This window comes from Schistocerca piceifrons, chromosome 6 (genome assembly GCF_021461385.2).
Source record: "Schistocerca piceifrons isolate TAMUIC-IGC-003096 chromosome 6, iqSchPice1.1, whole genome shotgun sequence".
NCBI classification, from domain to species: Eukaryota; Metazoa; Arthropoda; class Insecta; order Orthoptera; family Acrididae; genus Schistocerca; species Schistocerca piceifrons.
In genome coordinates this window covers 94289883-94312358 of record NC_060143.1, presented here as the reverse complement: position 1 = coordinate 94312358, position 22476 = coordinate 94289883, and positions in this window count along the sequence as shown.

Sequence of the window (22476 nt, the reverse complement as noted above, 5' to 3'; positions counted from 1 at the left end):
TTGATTACGTGAGATGCGAGATCAGCTCATACTGCGCACTTTTTGGCGAGATATATGAAGGAGGAAGCAATATACTGGTTGACTCTTCTAGGAGCGTACGCTCTCGGAATAGTAACAGTAAACAGCACCGCGCCCCATAACGCTGGTGTCGGAATGGCACCTCCGCAGCACTTTCACTGTTACTAAACGAACGCGTGACAAAACGCGCAGCCCTTCTCTGATTACTCCCTACTTCCCCTCTCAGTCCCGTCTGGTACGAATCCCAGACTGGTGAGCGTTATCCAAATACTCGTCGAACGACAGTTTCGCAAGCTGCCTCTTTTTCGATGGCTCTTGACGATTCTTCCAGTGAACCTCAGTGTGGCATCTGCCTCATCTGCGATTAGTTTTGTAAGTTCGTTCCCCCTGAAGAGATTTAATGGAATGTCAGAAATTAGACCCAGTACGGAGTCACATAGACAGTTGTTTTTCTCTTGTTCGATTTGCAAGTGGAACAGGAAACGGAGTAACTAATAGTAGTGCTACAAGATGCTCTCCGCCGTACACCCAACGGTAGCTTGCGGAGTATGTACGTTGTATGTAGATGGACACATAACTGGTTCCAATGACTGTCCGGAAATCGCTTAATGTTACAATATTGGGTCTTTCCTCATCTTTATGCGCAGTACGTCACCCTTCCTTGTGTTCTTGGTCAACTGCCAAACCCTGCACCAAGCGTCGACTCTGTGCGTGTCTTCCCGCATTTCGCTGAACTTTTCTAGCGATGCGAGTTCTGTGTATCCAACAGCATCATACGCCAATAGCGATATGGAGCTTCCGATGTTTCCTGCTAAGTCACAAAGTACAGATTGTATCAAAAAGAATCATCCGATTAAAAAAAATAATAATAAGTTTTATGTTGTTTTAGATATGTGCGTGACTGTACTGTCGGAAAGAGCAAACTCTCGAGTTTTACATGGTTCTCGCTAGGCACCAGCAGTGTGCACCTACTTCAGTTCTAGAAAAAATGGTGTCGAGACAGCAGAAAGCGTTTTCTGTTCTACGTTTTGCGCAGTGCGGGTCAGTAATAATAATTCAGCGTGGCTTTCGCACTAGGTATGGTGTGCATCTTCCTACAGCACAGATGGGATGAATAATTTCGAGAAACAGGTTGTTTGTGTAAAGGCAAATGGCCGGGCTCTCCCGAGTTTCTGATACAGACGTGGGACGCATCCAACATAGTTTCACAAGGAGTCCGCAGAAATCCGTTCGCCGTGCAGTTCGACAGCTGAACATGCCCCGGATGTCCGTCTAGCGTGTCATGCGTCAACGTTTACGCATAAAACCGTACAGAATTCAGCTACTGCAAGCTCTTCGCGAAGGTGTCAAACAACAACGTGTGGAGTTCTGTAATTTCGTTCTTGGCAAGATGGAGGATGACAGTTTTCTTCCACATTTAATGTTTAGTGACGAGACAACATTACATTTAAATGGAGTGGTGAACCGTCATAATGTGAGAATTTGGCGTACGGGACAATCACATGAAATTGTACAACCTGAGAGGGACTCTCCAGAATTTAAAGCGTTTTGTGCAGTTTCACGTGAAAAGGTGTGCAGTCCATTTTTCTTTGCCGAGAACACTTTTTCAGGAAGCACATATCTCGATATGCTTGAGAATCTTCGTTTCCCAATTGGAGTCTTCATTTACCAACAGGATGGGGCCCCGTCACACCGGCGTCTGGAAGAGCGGGATTTTTTAAATCCAAGGATTATTGAGCGATGGATCGGTCGCACTGGACCACATGATTCAGCCTTACATTACTGGCCTCCTAGGTCAACGGACCTGACTGTATGTGATTATTTCTTGTGGGGGTTTATAAAATGCACTGTTTATTTGCCTCCATTACCAACAACAATGAATTAACTGAGACATCGCATAACAGCAGCTGTGGAAGCTGTAACCCAAGACATGCTCGCTGCAGTGTGGGAACAATCTGAATACCGCATTGGCATATGCCGTGCATCTCAAGGGGGCATACTGAACACATATGTCAAGGTTTGAAAAAAAAACTTTTTGAGTTTCCCGTTCATCAAAAAACAAAATTCAAACAATGGAAAATCCAGGATGGAATGTAACAATATTATGAGAAGCAAACCTGCTACTCACCATATAGTGGTGATGCTGAGTCGCAGATAGGCACAACAAGAAGACTCTCACAATTATAGCTTTCTACAATTAAGGCCTTCGTCAACAATAGACACACATTCGCCTATCGGCGACTCAGCATCACCGCTACATGAGGAGTAAAAAAACAAAAGCCATTGTATATGTTTATTAGATTCAGAAATGTAGACGTGCCAAATCGGATTATTCTGTTTGATACACCATGTAAGAAATCAACTTAAAGCGAGATCCTAAGTGGTCAGTTGGAAAGAGGCAGCAAACACGGATGTGGGCCTATTGTATTTCGAGCCGTTATCCACACTCGGAGGCGGGTCCTCACGACAGGCGCTCGTGTGCCGGACCTGTCCCGTAAGTCGCCCGATGGATAGCCCCGCTGTCGACTGGAACGTGCGCTGCCGGCTCCCCAGCCCCCACCCCCCTCACCTGAACGAGCTGAGTTTGAACGAGCGACCGTTGGCGCGCGCGCTCTTCCGCGAAGTCTGGGGCCGGCCCAGCCACTCCTGTCCTTCCTTTTCTCTTTTTTGCCTTTCCGCGTGGGCGGGACGCAGCTGCGTGCGAGGGCCGCCCCCTGGATCCAGAATCCGCCCAGGCGCTGGACTTCTCGGCCAGCTTCTAGCCTCTGCGGTTCAGAAACACCAGCGCGCGATCCGCCCCGCTCACCTGCGTACGCGCGCCTTCGAACAGGGAGGCAGTGCCTGGCGCCAAACTCCCGTGCGAGCAAAACACCTATTTCAAAACCGAACGTTCTAGTTTATTAAATAAAATTTGCTTTAAACGAATCATTAGTGGCGAATCGAGTACTGGAACTGTTACTGCCTGACATACGTCACCGAGTCCGCACAGCTGGTGGTCTAGTGCTGGCGCCGCTGCCTCTACATCGCAGGGTCCCGGGTTCGATTGCTGCTCTCGCCGGAGACAATACGCTCAGCGACGGAGCGTTTACGTCGTTCTCGACTTTTCACCTCGTCTCCGTCGACAGGAAGGTCGCCGCGGCGGCCTCTAGCAGAGAGACTCTCAATAGGCGGCGGGCGGCGGCCGCATGAGGCCTGGACGGGAGGGATCTCCCGGCCGCCAATGACGCCGTATACCGTCATTTTTTTCTTTTTTCTTTTTTTTTTTTGTCCGAGACTGAAATAACCGACGTTAGATTCAGAATTTAAGATGGGAAAACGGCACAAAAACGCCACGAGAGCGACAGAGAGAATTCTTAGGAAGTCAAACAAGAATAAGTTTAAAATCTTTTTTAAAGATTGTAATGTTTTTCAAAATATTTCTCTTTAACATCAATACATTTTTGCACTCGATGAAATCAGTCCTTAAGGCAACGATGCCACCCATCCTGTCCCTATAACGTTCCACTGCTTCATCTGATGACGAAAAAGTGATTCCACACGTATCCTTAATTTTTGGAAACAGAAGGATCACAAGGAAAGCGTTTCTGAAGAAGAGAAATTTGTTAACATCGAGTATAGATTTAAGTGTCAGGAAGCTATTTCTGAAAGTATTTGTATGGAGTGTAGCCATGTATGGAAGTGAAACATGGACGGTAAATAGTTTGGACAAGAAGAGAATAGAAGCTTTTGAAACGTGGTGCTACAGAAGAATGCTGAAGATTAGATGGGTAGATCACATAACTAATGAGGAAGTATTGAATAGGATTGGGGAGAAGAGAAGTTTGTGGCACAACTTGACCAGAAGAAGGGATCGGTTGGTAGGACATGTTCTGAGGCATCAAGGGATCACCAATTTAGTATTGGAGGGCAGCGTGGAGGGTAAAAATCATAGGGGGAGACCAAGAGATGAATACACTAAGCAGATTGAGAAGGATGTAGGTTGCAGTAGGTACTGGGAGATGAAGAAGCTTGCACAGGATAGAGTAGCATGGAGAGCTGCATCAAACCAGTCTCAGGACTGAAGACCACAACAACAAGGATCACAATGTCTAGGTCAGCGCTGTGTGGCGGAGATTCCATGGTGCTGACCTCTGGGGCTTGCAGGAACTCAGTTCTCAGTTCTCCTACATGCGATGATGCGTTGTCGAGAGAGATTTTTTTTTTTAACACTTTCGCTGCGGCTGACGCGTGTAAGCGTCACAACAAACCATGAGCCAGTGCGGCTGACGCTTATAAGCGTCCGCGCTCACTATCGGATTACTCAGTCTAGTTGCAGTGTCTAAGCTAGCATCAAAGCGTATAAACTTTTGTTTTGCGTGGTCAGTTATCGAGCGTATATTGTTAGTAATGGCGGCTAATTAATCGACACCTGGACCTTCCAAAGTGAAAAGGAGCAGGAAAAGCGCTAAATTGAGAGGAACAGTTGCTTATTGTACTAGACGACAGTGACTTACTGTGTAGTGAGGACGAGGCATACCACGGAGATTGTCATTTAGAGGCTGCAGAAGAATTGCAGAGTGATGATAGCGTGGAAGCATAGCTTTCGAATCTGTTTCGTGACAGTTCCGAATCCTACGATACGGATTACGACGATTGTGTGGAAATAGGCGATGAAAAGGAACCCGACCTGTCACATGGAGATAATCCACTTGAGTCCTGGCATAAAGAACCATATAATATGCAATATCACCCATTTACGAAGGAAGAAGTTTTGCAAATTCATCCTGCTGGCAATTCTCCTATGGATTTCTTCAGATTATTGGTAACAGACGAAGTGCGGCAACTTGTAGTTGACGAAACGAACGATAACGCAGTCAACATATTGCTGAGCTAAAATACAAAAGAGGGATCTAGGATATGTAAATGGAAACCTCTAAGTATAGGCAAATTACTAGTTTTCCTGGGTGTTTCGTTACATGTGGGTAACGTTAAATATCCGCGATTACAAGACTACTGGAAGAAAGAACGGCTGTTTGAGAATAGAGGAATAGCGATGAGTGTAAGCAGAGACCGGTATTTGATCATATTAGGCTCTCTGCATTTTTCAAAAAATCCACTTCCAGGAAACCCGAAACCAGACGACCGTTTATATAAGATACGACCTGTATTGAATTATTTTAACACGAGAATGTCTCAAGTGTATTGCCCGGGAAGAGACTTATCAATACATGAATCAATGATTCTTTGAAGGGGAAGATTGTCATTTAGACAATATATAAAAAGCAAACGTAATAAATATGGCATTAAGATATACATGGAATCCATATTTTTCCTGTATTTTTTGTTAAATTATCAACAAATCACAAACATTTGAATGACGACTATGACCCCTACAGGTGTCAGACAGCAGACAGACTTTAAAACATTACCACAATATAGTCGCAACTTATTTGAAGTAATGTATCTAAGGTGTCATCATTAAGTCAGTATAGAACATGATCCTACAGATATTACAAGGTCTTGACGTCAGCCTGTAGCTCAGGTGTGCCTAGGAGCGTCGGCTCCGAGCGGTACCTGCCGTTTCGGAGTGTTACCGGCCCGCATTCGCACGTTGCCGGGCCGCGCTGGAGAGTTGCGCGCCTGCACCGATGCCGCAGCGAAAGTGTTAACGAGCTTATTCTAAAATTCTTCGAATGCTATATTAACAATATGGGCCATTTTTAGAAAAAAATACCAGATATCTCCCTATCATCACTGCGAATACGTCGGACTTCTGTAGGGTTTGGTTCCATTCGAAAGGCCCACTGGGACGATTGACTTTTCTTTCCATTATCATAACGATGAATTCAAAATGTATCGCCAATAATGGTAATCCAATTTGGATTTGACGCGCCGCCTTCAAATTTCTCCAGTTTTTCTGCACCAAACAATGCGTTGCTGAATAAGATCGGGAATCAGTTTGTGTGCAATACGTCGAAAACACGGTTTTCTTATGTCTGACTGTTGATGTGAATTGTTTGGATTTGATTCATACCGATGCCCAATGTAGCTCAAATAAATCCATAAGATGTTCGTCGATTTTCTTCAAGCAGCACTGCAACAGCGGCAATATTTTCATCATTAACAGCAGTTCTTAGGAGTCTTTCAGGAAATTCATCAATAAGGAAAAAACCAATATCTTTTGAAGTCGCTCTGCCAATTACAAATCGTTGCTTTAGATGCGGCTTCTCAAAATGCTTTTCGAAGGAGATATTCACATTATTTACGCGTTAGTGGTGATTTAAAATCGTACCCCAGAAATGTTCTCTTTTCAAGTTCAGTTTTCGGTGCACATAAAATCTTTAAATGACGACAATGAACAAGTTATTAGAGCCAGTCGAACTAGTTACAAGACAATCAACACGGAAAACATTACAAAGTAGCTGCCATATATTAATAAAATGGTTTGTTTTTACAACCTTGGTATCTAAAAATATTCAGATCTCTCCTACCGTTGCACAGAGCTCTCAGAGCTGTATATTTTTAATCCCTCCGTCGTCGTTAGCGATGGCATCACGGAAAGCATACAGCCTTACCGTATTTTATATTACGAAAAATTACAAACTTTCCCGACTGCCCAACACGCATGATCGATTTCGCAATGCGCATTATGTCACCGAAATTCCTCTATGTATGGACAGCCAATGACCACGGTATTCTACCATACCACTTTACCATGTAGCTAAAACCACATAGAATTAAGTGGACGCCCCCCTTTTTTACATCACATGCGAAACTCAAAATGACGGAGGAGCGTATCAGTCAAAACTGACGTCCATCGATTTACAGGATTTTACGTACGTGGTGCAGTAATCATGCTATCCATGCATGGACGTATCTCACTGGCTGGTCTGTCAGACGCATCTGGTGATTAAACATGTATTCTGAAATCGATCACGAATGTGTAGGAATAATCAACAACAGCAAAGCATGGCTTGAGGAAGTGTAATCTTTCACTTGCCAAACAACTGTACATTCTTATCACGGGAGTTTATGATTTGTTAACCCAATTTGACAATATTATCAAAAGAATCTTTCAGACACTTACACATTTAACGATGTTTAAGGAATCCGACATAAATCTTAAAGAATAATCAGTATCCTTAACAATTACTTTTAATGTCGTAGCGATGAACAGAAGGCCAAGTCGATGAAGATGAGATGAATGATGTGCAACTGCCAGAAGGACTTGACAAAGCGCTGAGAGGTCGAAAGTGCGCGCCTTTGGAATTTTTCAATGTCCACCGTCAATCCTATCTGGTAAGAATCCTGGTAATACCACACAGCAGCATTCTAGCAGAGGAGAGACAAACGTAGTGTAGGCAGTCTCTTTAGTATTCCTGTCCTGGCAATAAAAGCAGTGTTTGATTAGCCTTCCCCACATTACCTATGTGATTGTTCCAATTCAATTTGTTCATAATTGTAATTCCTATGTATTTAGTTGAATTACACCTTAAGATTGTGTGATTTACGTGTCACCGATAATTTAATGGGTTCCTTTTAGTAATCATGTGGATGACCTCACACTTTTCATTATTTAGGATCAATTGTCACTTTTCGCACCACACAGATGTCTCGCCTAAATCATTTTGCAATTGGTTTTGATTTTCTTATGTCTTTACTAGATGAGACGATACTCCATAGGCCCGCTATCTGATTACAAACCGCTTGTGAGAAATGGTATTAAAAGCCATTTTGGAAATCGAGAAACAACCATCTGAGATTGTTGATAGCATTCAGAATAGCTATTTATGTTTCACAAGAACGATATTTTCTGAATGCGTTCTGACTGTGTCAACAGGTTGTTTTCCTCGAGGTAATTCGTAATGTGCGAACACAGTACAAGTTCCTAGTGCCGACTGCAAATCGACGCCAGTGATAAAAGGCACATAATTCGTCAGATTACCCCTACTTACTTCCCTTCCATACTCTGAAAGGAATCTGGTGTACAGTCTGGACCAGATAACTTTGCTTTATTAAGTGATTTAAGATGCTTCGCTACATGGAGGATATCTACGAGGGGTGTTCCTTAACTAAAATGTAAATGTCGTGTGACTAGAGCCTCCCGTCGGGTAGATCGTTCGCCGGGTGCAAGTCTTTCGATTTGACGCCACTTCGGCGACTTGCGCATCGATGTTCAATAACTAATGCAACACATTTTTTTCTGAAAGCAGATAGGTTTTCTTCAGGTTTTCAGTATACCATATTATTCTCCACTCTTTTGCTACAAAACCATATTTATCAACAATCTCCGTTCAATGCGACGGCATTACGCCACCTTACTAGCAGAACCTGTATGCGCAAATGCTACCACTGAACTGGTCGACATCGGAACCAACATCTTGCCGCATCAATAACCTCCCCATCAGGCATGTACTGTTTCTTGCGCAGTGCCTCCTTTATTGGGCCAAACAGACGGAGTTCGGTAGGTGTGCGATCCAGGCGGCAGTGTGGTTCAAATGGCTCTGAGCACTATGGGACTTAACTTCTGAGGTCATCAGTCCCCTAGAACTTAGAACTACTTAAACCTAGTTAACTTAAGGACATCACACACATCCATGCCCGAGGCAGGATTCGAACCTGCGACCGTAGTGGTCGCGTGGTTCCAGACTGTAGCGCCTAGAACTGCTCGGCCACTCCGGCCGGCGCGGCAGTGTGGATGATGAAGAAAAGTTCATTGAAATTTTGTGGGCTCCTCTCAGGTGCGCAGACTCTTGTGAGACCTTGTGTTGTCGTGGAGAGGAATAAGTTCGTTTGCATCTTTGTGGCGACTAACGCATTGCAGGAGTCACAGCTTTGTACGCTAACTGGCATGACAAGCTGGGACATGTTTGCACGATCTTGTAGCGATGATGACAGGCGCCTTGCCAAACGACTCGTCATGCTTTTGCCCACTGCCTGGTCTCTGTAGACATTCTAAAAGCGCTTATGAAGAATATCCGCGATGTTCTGATTTTCTGCCAAAAGAAACTCAGAGACAGCTCTGTGCTTGGAACACACCTCCGTGGCGGCCGGAGTCGCCGAGCTGTTCTAGGCGCTTCAGTCTGGAACCACGTGACCGCTACGGTCGCAGGTTCGAATCCTGCCTCGGGCTTGGGTGTGTGTGATGTCCTGAGGTTAGTTAGGTTTAAGTAGTTCTAGTTCTAGAGGACTGATGATCTCAGATGTTGAGTCCCATAGTGCTGAGAGCCATTTGAACCATTTTGAACACACCTCCGTCATGGACGCCATCTATTGCAAATCATGAAACTACACTGATGAGCCGAAACGTTATGACCACCTGCCTAATGGCTTGTTTGTCCGTCTCTGGAACCAAATACATCACTGAATCTACATATGCCGGCCGAAGTGGCCGCGCGGTTCTGGCGCTGCAGTCTGGAACCGCGAGATCGCTACGGTCGCAGGTTCGAATCCTGCCTCGGGCATGGATGTGTGTGATGTCCTTAGGTTAGTTAGGTTTAACTAGTTCTAAGTTCTAGGGGACTAATGACCTCAGCAGTTGAGTCCCATAGTGCTCAGAGCCAATCTACATATTAGGGATAGGACAGTTCGTTGGTAGGTTTGTGGAGGAATGTGACATTAATTGTCTACGCACAGGTCATGTAATTCGCGTAAATAACGGAGCGCTGATTTGCATACGCGGTAATGGCGCCTCGCAGCGACCCAGATGCGTTCCATAGGAGTTACAAAATGGTTCAAATGGCTCTGAGCACTATGGGACTTAATATCTGTGGTCATCAGTCCCCTAGAACTTAGAACTACTTAAACCTAACTAACCTAAGGACATCACACACATCCATGCCCGAGGTAGGATTCGAACCTGCGACCGTAGCAGTCACGCGGTTCCGGACTGAGCGCCTAGAACCGCGAGACCACCGCGGCCGGCATAGGAGTTACATCAGGAGAAATTGGTTGCCGAGACATCACAAGAGTTCACTCTAATGCTCCTCAAGCCACTGTTGCACACTTCTGGCTCCAAGACTGGGACAATTATACTGCTGTACGATGGCATCGCCGTCGGGGAAGACATCAAGCATGAAGGGATGCAGGTGGTCTGCAGCTGTCAAGATGTCTTCGATTACTACCACACACAGGTCCCATGCAGGCGCGGGAGAATGTCTCCCATAGCATAACACTGCTTCCACCAGCCTGTTCGTGGCGCTGCACGTTTCGAGCTACCTTTCACCTCGATGACAGTGTTTGTGGAGACGCCCATTGACCTAGTATAGCAAAAATGAGATTCACCTGAAGAGTCGAAACGAAACGTTTCCACTGATCGACGACGGTCATATCCCAATGTTCCTGCGCCCATTGCAATCGTAACTGACGATGTCGTTGGATCAACATGTGAACAAATAGTAGTCTGCTGCACAGCACCATGTTCAACAGTGTACGATGAACGGCGTGCTCCGGAACACTTGGGCGTGCACCAGAATTGTCCTCTTTTGCCAGAGATGCCACAGACCGCCATCTATCGTAGTTACAGACCAGACAAGCCTCCGAACCCCACGTTTGATGAAGAGTCGTGGACGTGCAACCATTTAGCACCTAGTGGAAATTTCACTGTCCTACATCTTACCGCAGATGCTCACGACCGTAGCACGTGAACATTCGACCACATTCGCCGTTTTCGAGATATTCGTTCATAGGCTCTGTATAATAGTAATCTGTCCTGTCTTAATGGATTTCCCCCATTTGCAGCCCATATCTTCGCTAGGGTGATCCCTCGTCCCTAACTGCTTCGCTTACGTACTTTTGCTACCGTGTCACGTGTCCGCAACTTCACCAGGTGGTGATGTGGGATGTCACACAACCGAAGTTGGCCGAAAAAAAAGTTACCCATGTGGGCAGAATTTCTTTATTAGAATTCTGAAATATCTACTACTACTACTTCTTCTTCTTCTTTGGTGACTGAATTTCAGAAAAGCGTGTTTAGTAACTCCGCTTTAGTGGCGCTGTCATCGGTAACATTACCGTGGATATAGTGCAGTGAAGGCATTGATTGCGTCTTGCCATTGGTTTACTTCACATACGACAAGAATCGCTTTAGATTTTCTGTCAGATTTCGAGTCAGAGTTTCACTGTGGAAGTTACTAAAATCATCTCGCATTGAAGTTCGTGCTAAACTTCGAACTTCTGTAAAACTCCGTCAATCTTGAGGATTTTGCGTCCTTTTAAACTTGGCAGCTTTTTTAGTTGCTCTGCAACGGTGTTCTGACCTGTTTTGTGTACAATGGGGAATCAGTTCTCTCCCTTATTAATTTATTTGGTATCTCTCCATTGCTGCCGATACTATTTCTTTGAATTTAAGTTACGTAATTGCTTGGGAATGAATAAAGGCTGTCTCGTAGGAAGGCGTCAAGTGAATTTTTATTCGTTTTTTTAAAGAGATATATTTTTCCTTTATTTTTGATAGGTTTGGATATTACAATATTCAGTCTCGCTAAAACGACCTTTTAGTCACTAATCCCTGCACCTGTCATGATGCTCCTTATTTGGTCAGGACTAATTTTTACTAAGAGGTAACTATGTTTTCGCAACGATTTACACTTCGAATGGGGTCTGAACTAATTGCTCAAAATAATTTTCGGAGAAAGCATTTATTACGATTTCAGACGATGTTTTGTGCCTACCACCAACTTTAAAAAATGTATTTTCGCCAACATATCAATGGTAGATTGAAGTCACCCCCAAATGTAATTGTATTTATGGGGTACCTACTTGAGATTCAAGTCTTCTTTGAACAGTTCGGTAACTGTATCATCTGAATCGGGATTTCGGTAAAAAGAACCAATCATCAACTGCTTTCGGTTGTCAAGTGCAGCCCCCACCCACACCCACTCACAGGAACCATCTACTTGAATTTCGCTATAAGATGGACTACTTCTAACAACAACAACCACGTCTATCCTTTCTGAACGCCGTTAAGTCATACGTAACAATTTCGTCATAACTTTCTTGTCAAAACAGCTACGACAGTTTACTACTACAATACTTATGGTTACTAGATCTACCCTTGTCCTCTGCACCCTTTGAGACTGAAATCCTTTTTGTTGTTTCTCGGGACCTAATCTAGAGAATCGCCCAGTCCATGCCATACAGCCCCTGCTACAGGTGTAGCCGCCTCCTGCTTGTAATGGACTCATGACCTATTTAGCCAAACCCAAAACCCCATCGCCCTATGGCCCAAGTCGAATCTGCAGCCTATACTACTGCAGAACTGCTTGAGCCTATGATTCAGACACTCCACTTGGCTCTGCACCAAAAGTCTGCAGTCGCTCCTTTCGACAATGCTATAGATGGTGAGTTCTACCTTCGTTTCGCAAGAAAGACTGGTAGTGTTTACCAATTCAGACCAGAGAGAATCTCTTCTGATCCAAAGTGGCACACATCATAAGCTCTGGCGTGAGTTACTACCTGCAGTTGCCTCCACCTTGTGCTCTTTTTGGCATCCAGAAGGACGCCTTCTATATCTGGGATGACTCTTGGCAGCCATGTCCGCAAGGAGCCCCATTATGTGCCTAACATTTAAGCTCCCAATTCGCATTAATCTCACCCTTTGTGGCTGCCCAGATTTTGCAGGCTGGGAAGATTCCTCTGAAACAGAACAAGAAAATGCATTTGTTTCAGGATCATTATCAGCCATATACAACACCTCATACCAGTTTATCAGACAAACCAGATAGTCCTTTCGAGTGGCTGCCCAGGAAATCTTTCACTGCCTGCTACACCTCAGGACAATCTCCCACTCGACCACTGGTGAAGGGTCAACCTCAGTGTGGGCTGTAATGGGGGCAGTAGTGAAATGATCAGGTGGCATTTGTTCTGGACATCCCTCAGATTCCAACATCCAGCTCCCCCCCCCCCCCCCACCCCTCCCCACACAGAGGGATACCCAGTGACAACAACCTCAAAAAAAAAAAAAAAAAAATGGTTCAAATGGCTCTGAGCACTATGGGACTTAACATCTATGGTCATCAGTCCCCTAGAACTTAGAACTACTTAAACCTAACTAACATAAGGACATCACACAACACCCAGTCATCATGAGGCAGAGAAAATCCCTGACCCCGCCGGGAATCGAACCCAGGAACCCGGGCGCGGGAAGCGAGATTGCTACCGCACGACCACGAGCTGCGGACAAACAATCTCAAGCTGCATGACTGAAGCCAGTACCACCTGGAGCAATGAGTGGAGGGTCACCAACTCAGCCTGCATCCGTACCCAGAAATCACAGTCCTTTTCCATACTAAGAATTGAGGAACTCTAAAGTGCACAGCTATTGAAACGCCTTGGGTGTACCTTGTCAGTACAAAAACGGACAAGAATGTTAAAAATTAAACTATTAAGCTGCTCCTGTATGGATTCCATAATAATAGTTCAGAAACGAACGCTGTCCTCGCCTGTACTGCTGCAGGGACGGAAGCAGCAGCCAGTTTGGGCTGTGCACAGACAACCTGGCATTCTGATCATTCGCCTCCTGTGGGTCGACCTGCAGCGATGGTCATTCACTTCCTGGCTGTCGTCCCATGCTGACTGTGCTTCTGAAGATGTGTCACGTTTTTCTGTCGCAAGAGGTGTTAGTTTCATATCTCAGAGTTCGTACTCTGTGCAGCTCGCATTTTTCTTGCTGTATGTGCATCTTGGATGGAGGGTTCATTGGGTTATTTCGCTTGTTTATCTGAAAATGCGAGTTGCACAGATGAGAAGCTCTGATTTGTTCTTCTTTCAGCCTTCCTGACGATGTCAATCAAAGTCCCACACTATTAGCTTAAGTTTTTCGCTTTATTTTACTGTGTTTTTCTTTTACAAGAGTAACATTGGAGTAAGATTCCATATGGTTATTAAATCTGAATAAAAATATAGTAATATGAAACGGACTTCTATGTATGAACCCTCCTTTCTACAACTTCCCATGATTAGACGACCATTATTTAACAAATATAATCAGGAATACATTGAGGCGTTTTTCAGTGTGAAGATGTTTTCGTTGTGCACAGTGGCAAAATTATTAATGGAGTGCTGTATGACGTGCAAAGCTGTTTATTGTGTTGACGAGTGGGTAGCGCACGCAAGTTTTTATTTCAGAGGTCAAACCACTTTCTAATGCAAATTAGTCTCAAATACCAATATCAATTATATGAAGAAGAACGGAACAAGTGGTAGAAGCCATGCTGGGGACTGTGGGAGGATACATGATGACTTCAACACATTTTCAGTTCGGTATGCTGAATGACAGCTTGTGCTCAATGTGGGATAATGTAGGTCAATCAAGATAAGTAGGAAAACAATCGCATAGCGTCCAAATACAGTACTAGTTGTGTGCTGTTTGACACACTCACGTAACGTTGGAAAAAGACATGAAATGGAACAAGTATGTAAGGTGATTTTTAGGCGAGGGAAAAGGGCGACTTGAGTTTGTTGGGAGAATTCTCGGAAGGCACAGCTCATCTACAAAGGAGGCAGCGTGTAGAATACTTGTGCGACCAGCTCTTGAGTACTGCTAGGAATACAGGAAGACATTGAAGCAGTTCAGAGGCGTACTGCGAGATTTATTGGAATTTGGAATTTGTGGTAAGCTGCAATGGGACCAAACTGCGGAGGTCATCGGTCCCTACGCTTACACTCTACTTAATCTAACTTAAAATAACTTGCGCTAAGGACAACACACACACCCATGCCCGAGGGAGGACTCGAACCTCCGACGGGGGGAGCCGTGAGAACCGTGGCAAGGCGCCTCTGACGGCGCGGCTAACACGCGCGGCGAGATTTATTACCGATAGGTTTGATGAACACTCAAGTGTCACGGAAATGCTCTGCGAACTAAAATGGGTATCCTTGGGGGGAAGAAAACATTCTTTTGTGAAACATTACTGAGACAACTTGCAATTTTCTGACATGACAACCAGGAAACACGGGTGAAGACAATCAGGTAGATGCAGTCTTTCTCGATTTCCGAAAAGCATTTGTCTCCGTACCACACCTATGTTTATTATCAAAAGAGCGATCATATGAGGTATCAGACGAAATGTCACTGGACTGAAGATTTCTTGCTAAGGAGGACGCAGCATGTTATCGAGAGATGTAGAAGTAACTTCGGGTGTACCCTATGGAAGTGTCTTGAATCACTTCAGTTCATGACATATATTAATGACCTTGCGGATAGTATTGAAAGTAACCTCAGAATTTTCCCAAATGACGCAGTTATCTACAACGAAGTACAGTCTGAACGAAGCTCTGTAAATATTCAGTCAGACTTTGTAAGTTCTCAAAGTTGTCCACAGATTGGCAACTTGCTTTAATATTCAAAAATGTAAAATTGTGCACTTTACAAACCGAAAGCACATAATATCCTACGAATATAGTATCAGCTAGCAACAGTTGGAATTTGTAAACTCACACAAATACGCAGTAGTAAGCACCATGAAATGGACCGATCATATAGGTTCAGTCGTGGGTAAAGGAGGCAGTAGACGTCAGTTTACTGGTAGAATAACACTGGGGAAATGCAAGTAGTCTACAAAGCAGATTGCGTAAAAGCCACACATGTGACACATCCTAGATCACTGTGCAAGTTTGTGTGACCCGTACCAAATACAACTAGCAGGGGATATTGAACGCATACAGAGAAGGACTGCACGAATGGTCACAGGTTATTCGAGCCTAGGACAGTGTCACAGAGTTGGTGAAAGAACTGAACTGGCAGACTGGTGAAGATAAGTGTAAACTATGCCGTAAAAGTTTACTGACCAAGTTTCAAGAAAAGGCTTTAGATGATGACTCTAGGAATATACTACAACCCCTTCATATCGCTCCTATAGCAAACGTGAGGACAAGATTAGATTAATTACAGCACGCATAGAGGCATTTAAACAGTCATTTTTCCCACATTCCATATGTGAATGGAACGGGAGAAAGCCCCAATAACTAGTACAGTGGGATGTAGCCTCTGCTATACACTCCATAGTGGTTCGCAGAGTGTAGACATAGATGTAGAAAGTTTAAAGAAAAAAATATAATAAATGGTTCAAATGGCTCTAAGCACTATGGGACTTAACATCTGAGGTCATCAGTCCCCCTGGGCTTAGAACTACTTAAACCTAACTAACCTAAGGACATCAAACACATCCATGCCCGCGGCAGGATTCGAACCTGCGACCGTAGCAGCAGCGAATGTTTAAAGAACCAGCGTTTGAGATAGACTGCTACCAATGTACATCTCACATAAGGACCGCGAAATCAAGGTAAGATAAATCTGTGATCGTATGGAAGCATAGGAGTATTAACAGTCGCATTGCCCTCGCTTCATTTGCGAGGGAAGCAGGAAAGGGGGAATGACTAGCAGTGTGTTGCGCCATCCTTCTATCTGACGAAGAGCACAACTCTTGTGTCTATTCAGCAGAACGACATTATACGGAGGGCATCTCAAGTCAGGTCAGTAACTAGGCGCCATAGCACGGGAACACACATCCAATACGCAAGAAGACGTATTCAGTACGCTATCACTGCAGAAGACGCTGGCCAGCTCTTCATAAAGTCAGAATAGTGACACATTACAGTGCCGACAGGATTTCTGGAGGGGCTGAGAAGAAAGGAAAAACCAGGGTAAATGATGTCAAGATTTCCCAATTATTACTCCTGGCAGCTCTGGTATGTTACAACTTAGTGCCTAGTACTGCTACGGATCGTACAAATACCACCTAATTTAGACTCTCAGACTCAGCTGTTCTCGATTCCTCAGTTACGCAGTCGATACAAGTCGCTTCTCACGAGAACAAGTCCGATCATGGGGTGAGATGGAGTAGCCAGTCGCTATCGTCAATAGCTGTAGGCCACTGCCTGAACTGAGCCTGAATGCTGTCGACTTGGAGCCTTCGCACTGCCGAGCCACCCGCCGGGTGACTACCATCTGCTGGTGGCTGTCTTCCTGGTGGACCACGAGTTCAAGTCTGGGCCATCTAGCTGCACAACCAGCACTGCCCGAGCAAACACGCTGTCGCCGGTTGTCATCCTGGGCCAGTACGCGCTGCTGCTGTCGAGCGTCCAGTGTCGGCACACGCCATCGTCACGAGCCGTGCTAGAGACCGCGGTTTGGGTTGCAGAGAAATGTAGGAACACACTGTCGAGTTCGTTCACCACTGTTCAGGTGCATCGTCTCTGCAGTAGGATGAAACGAGCTTTTCTACACTATCGAATTCTCGCAACAAAGAGAGACTTGTAAAGAACTGGTGAGAAACTTATGGTCATTTTCTGCAATCTCAATGGCAGTATGAGTCCGCAAAGACACGGGTCGACAGCAGCAATCGTAGGAGTATGCAGTATTAACTCGATTGCTACACCCAGTGGCAGAAGAAGTGGTTTCAAAAATGCAAAAAGCATACCTACAAGTTGATTGCTGATGTATCGTGTACTGTTGTCAACATACATGTACGACCACTGACCTCAACAGGAACTTTCTGTGCTTCGAAAAGGAGCTATCTTCGCCATCATCCTCAGACTTTTTCTCTCAGAGGATATCATCACTAATATAGAAGTGGCCATTTGGGCCCTTCCTAGTGAAAAAGCCGAGGAAATGCACATTGTGTCAGCCAGGATACCGAGTCGAGGAAAGGCACCAGCTTGATACCTGGGAAATGAAGAGATATCAGCTACCAAGATCCTCAACATCGACAAGAACATATTTTCTCCGCCAACGACAAGAGAAATGCGACAGTCGTAGCAAATACAGGGTGTTATTAGAAGAATAAACGTGACCTACTAGACGAGATCCGACGACTTACCGAAAGCTAAAAAGCTAACTGTGGATCGTATGGAATCTGAATCGCTTAATCAGGCGTTTTACCTTTCGATGGACGTATCGAAGAACCAGAGTGTAACACAGAAGGCCCACGACGTCGGCTGTATGGGTGACCATTAAGTCCATAATGACTGTGCAATAATAAGGCCGTCTGTAAAGTGCTCCTGGCTCACCGACGTACAAATTTTAAAAACGTTTGGCCTCTCTGCTTCAGCAGCACGCGGAAAAGACTCAGGATATTTCATAGAGAAGTTTAAGAAACAGAAACTGGGACCCATCTACATCCTGATCAGATTTGATGTCGTTTCTTTGTTCACCAAACTGCCATTAAAGTTTTCCTGAAGCACATCAATTCTGTTTCCTCACAGGACATCATCAAGCTGTTTCATACGCGTCTTCCCACGAGCTGCTTTGCGTGGAAAGATGATTTCCACAAACGGCTGCGAGGTGTCGTTATGGGTAACCTCAAGGCTGCCAGTCCCTTCACAGAGCATTTCGAAAGAAACCCATTGGACTTGGCAGCTTGTAAACCTAAGGTGTGGCACAAGAACGACAAGACACCTTCGTCATTTGTGTCGTGTGGAGCTGTGGTGAGGATCGACTTGCTAACTTCCTGAGACATGTTAACGGTGTCCATGGCAGAATTAAATTTACTACGTAGGTAGAAACGGATCAGCAGCTACTATTTCTAGATGTGATGCTTACGAGTAACGGTGACAACCTGGGCTACAGCACATATCGAAAACCGAACACAGACGGATCGACATCTGCATAAACCTTCAGATCATCACCCGAGCCGGAAGAGAGGTATGATTAATGAGCTGGTAATACATGCGGGACAAATATGTCAGCAGCACACCCTGGAAACGAGATACAAGACCTGGAATCCTTTCTGAGGAACAATGCTTACTCTTCCAGGGCCAAAAGAAGTGACATCTAAACTTTAACCCGGAAAAACATTATCTAAAATTCTGGACAGGATTGCGTCACCTGCAGAAATTCCAAGCGGCACTCTGGTGTACGCATAACGATTCCAGTCGGTAATGAAAGCTGTGACGGGTTTTGATTCTTCTGCTAATGTAACCTGATAGTAGGCCTGATTAAGGTCGAGAACTGTAAAAATCTTGGCATTCTTAAACCAACCAAAACACTTACACAGATCAGGTAAAGGTATATACTGTAGAACTACCTTCTTATTCAAGGCTCTATAATCCGCTGCTGGGCGTACCCCGTCCTGTCCCTCGGGCACCACAAACATCGGGTTGGGGGGGAGGGGGGGGGGGGCAAAGGCTGATCTAAACGTTCTAACAACCCCTCAACATCTCGTCCGTGCACAGCTTGAGCTGCTTAATACGAGGTTAAGAGAGACGATACGGTGGGTGCCGTCCTAGTACGCTGTCAGTAAGCTCGGTCTTGTATTCTTCTAATTTCACTACACCCAAGCGATCGGCCAATACGTCAGCAAAGTCACTGGACAACTGGCGTAACCCCCCTTGCCTGTTCCGGGAATAGATGACTAAAATCCTAACCATTCCTGCATTGTAACCACTCTAGACTGATTCTCCGTATCCCTTGCCGACCATGTGATACCAAAACTTGTGATGATGCACGCTCAAAATAGCAGAAACTGAAAAATTCCGAGCTTCCTTCACCTTAACCCTCCACGCAACATTTTCAATCCGGACCTTAACCGTAGCTTCCCCTAACAACAGCATCTCCTCAGAATTACATACACTACACCTCTCTCCCGCGCCGGCAAGCTGGGGAAACTTCCATAAGGCAGTGTGTGCAAAATACCAATGTTCGTTAATCACACTCAAAGAACTGCACGAATCCAAAAGCGCACAAACAGATTCACCATTAAAACTCGCACACACAAACGGAACACTTGAAGATGGGGTGGCCACGATGTTTCCACAAAACGTCCGAAGTCGAGGTGAGGCCCACTTTCCACTAACTGTATATCATCTACCAGGGATGATCCTCGGCAGCGAACATTTCCTCGCCAAATGCCCTTTAACCTCGCACCTGTAACATCGCATATCTGAAAAACGTGATTTCCTCACTGGTGCCGTTCTCTCGGGCGGCCGCCCAATTTTTTCCTCGCTCATGACTCGAGCGCTATCAGCATGTCCCACGGCCTCCATCTGCGAGATTAACGTATCCAGCTGCAGGAATTTCCTCGTTCTGTGGCTAAAAGTGACTCCAAATCCATCACTAGGCCGCCCCCTTCGCAAGATGTTACCGACTATTTCGTGTTCCTGAAAATCTGTAGACAAGCTTCTAACGGCACCCCTGGCCCTTTTCACATACCTTTGCAATAAATCGTCGTGGGCCCGCATCCAAAGGTATCTTTCTCTGTGAACTGATGACGGGCACGTTCAGACAAATAGTCTATACGGATTTTTCGTCTAAACTCTGACAGCGGCAGGGCGCCGCGCATCGCGTCCACCAAGGTTTGCTCCAAACGGCCCTCAACCGTAGTACGAGGTGCATTCAAGTTCTAAGGCCTCCTACTTTTTTTTCTAATTAACTACTCACCCGAAATCGATGAGACTGGCGTTACTTCTCGACGTAATCGCCCTGCAGACGTACACATTTTTCACAACGCTGACGCCATGATTCCATGGCAGCGGCGAAGGCTTCTTTAGGAGTCTGTTTTGACCACAGGAAAATCGCTGAGACAATAGCAGCACGGCTGGTGAGTGTGCGGTCACGGAGAGTGTCTTTCACTGTTGGAAAAAGCCAAAAGTCACTAGGAGCCAGGTCAGGTGAGTAGGGAGCATGAGGAATCACTTCAAAGTTGTTATCACGAAGAAACTGTTGCGTAACGTTAGCTCGATGTGCGGGTGCCTGGTCTTGGTGAAACAGCACACGCGCAGCCCTTCCCAGACGTTTTTATTGCAGTGCAGGAAGGAATTTGTTCTTCAAAACATTTTCGTAGGATGCACCTGTTGCCGTAGTGCCCTTTGGAACGCAATGGGTAAGGATTACGCCCTCGCTGTCCCAGAACATGGTCACCATCATTTTTTCAGCACTGGCGGTTACCCGAAATTTTTTTGGTGACTGCGAATCTGTATGCTTCCATTGAGCTGACTGGCGCTTTGTTACTGGATTGAAAAATGGCATCCACGTCTCATCCATTGTCACAACCGACGAAAAGAAAGTCCCATTCATGCTGTCGTTGCGTGTCAACATTGCTTGGCAACATGCCACACGGGCAGCCATGTGGTCATCCGTCAGCATTCGTGGCACCCACCTGGATGACACTTTTCGCATTTTCAGGTCGTCATGCAGGATTGTGTGCACAGAACCCACAGAAATTCCAACTCTGGAGGCGATCTGTTCAACAGTCATTCGGCGATCCCCCAAAACAATTCTCTCCACTTTCTCGATCATGTCGTCAGACTGGCTTGTGCAAGCCCGATGTTGTTTCGGTTTGTTGTCACACGATGTTCTGCCTTCATTAAACTGTCACACCCACGAACGCACTTTCGACACATCCATACCTCCATCACCACATGTCTCCTTCAACTGTCGATGAATTTCAATTGGTTTCACACCACGCAAATTCAGAAAATGAATGATTGCACGCTGTTCAAGTAAGGAAAACGTCGCCATTTTAAGTATTTAAAACAGTTCTCATTCTCGCCGCTGGCGGTAAAATTCCATCTGCCGTACGGTGCTGCCATCTCTGGGACGTATTGACAATGAACGCGGCCTCATTTTAAAACAATGCGCATGTTTCTATCTCTTTCCAGTCCGAAGAAAAAAAATCGGAGGCCTTAGAACTTGAATGCACCTCGTACACAATAGCTGTTGTCGTTGCGCCTCACTTAAACCAAACATCTCCCCACAGTCCTGCAATTCTAACAAAAAGTACTGGCACCGCTCAACATCCTCGCTACTCACTACTGACAATACTTCCCCTTGCCACAACATCCCTTCTAGGTAGTTGGGTAGTTTAGTAAACAACTGACAATAGAGAGCCCAGGGTTCCTTGCTAATAAGGTCACCACTTCCGAGCTATGTTGCCACAGCTACGCTAGCTGTCTCAGCATCACTATCACAACTATTTAGCCCCTGCACTCTCGCAACTATTTCCTTGACTGAGTCCTGCAACTGTCGACAGCGCAGATCCGCGGGCAGGACGATGTGCAAATCCTGAACTCCGTTAGCATAGTGCACCACACGAGCTCTAATTCTACTAATCTGCGAGCGTGAAGGCTCACCAGTTTCAAAAGAGGACACTAACGAGCTAAGCTCCGCTAACGCACACTGAACGCCAGCGAAGGCGTCAGTTACCTTGGCCGGCTGCGAGTCCAGTGGGGTGGGGTGTAGGGCCGATCGACTGCCTCCTTCAGCCACCGCCGCGGCCCCGGCAGCGTCGCCTCAACCCCCACCCCCGACAGACAACTCGCGGGCGAGGCAAGCTCCCCTTTCCGCATTTCAGCGACACCGAGCATCTCTCTCCTCCCTCGTTAAAAACCCACTGCCTAAGCGAATCTTTAGGGTCCGTATTTCTCAAACTAAACCTTTTCGAGAGGGTGGTGATAGCTAGTTTGCGTAATGTCGTGCTCACTGCGAAGGCGCCACTCGGCGGAAATTCAGAGTGGCGGCCGCTGGCGCCAGAACATAACCTT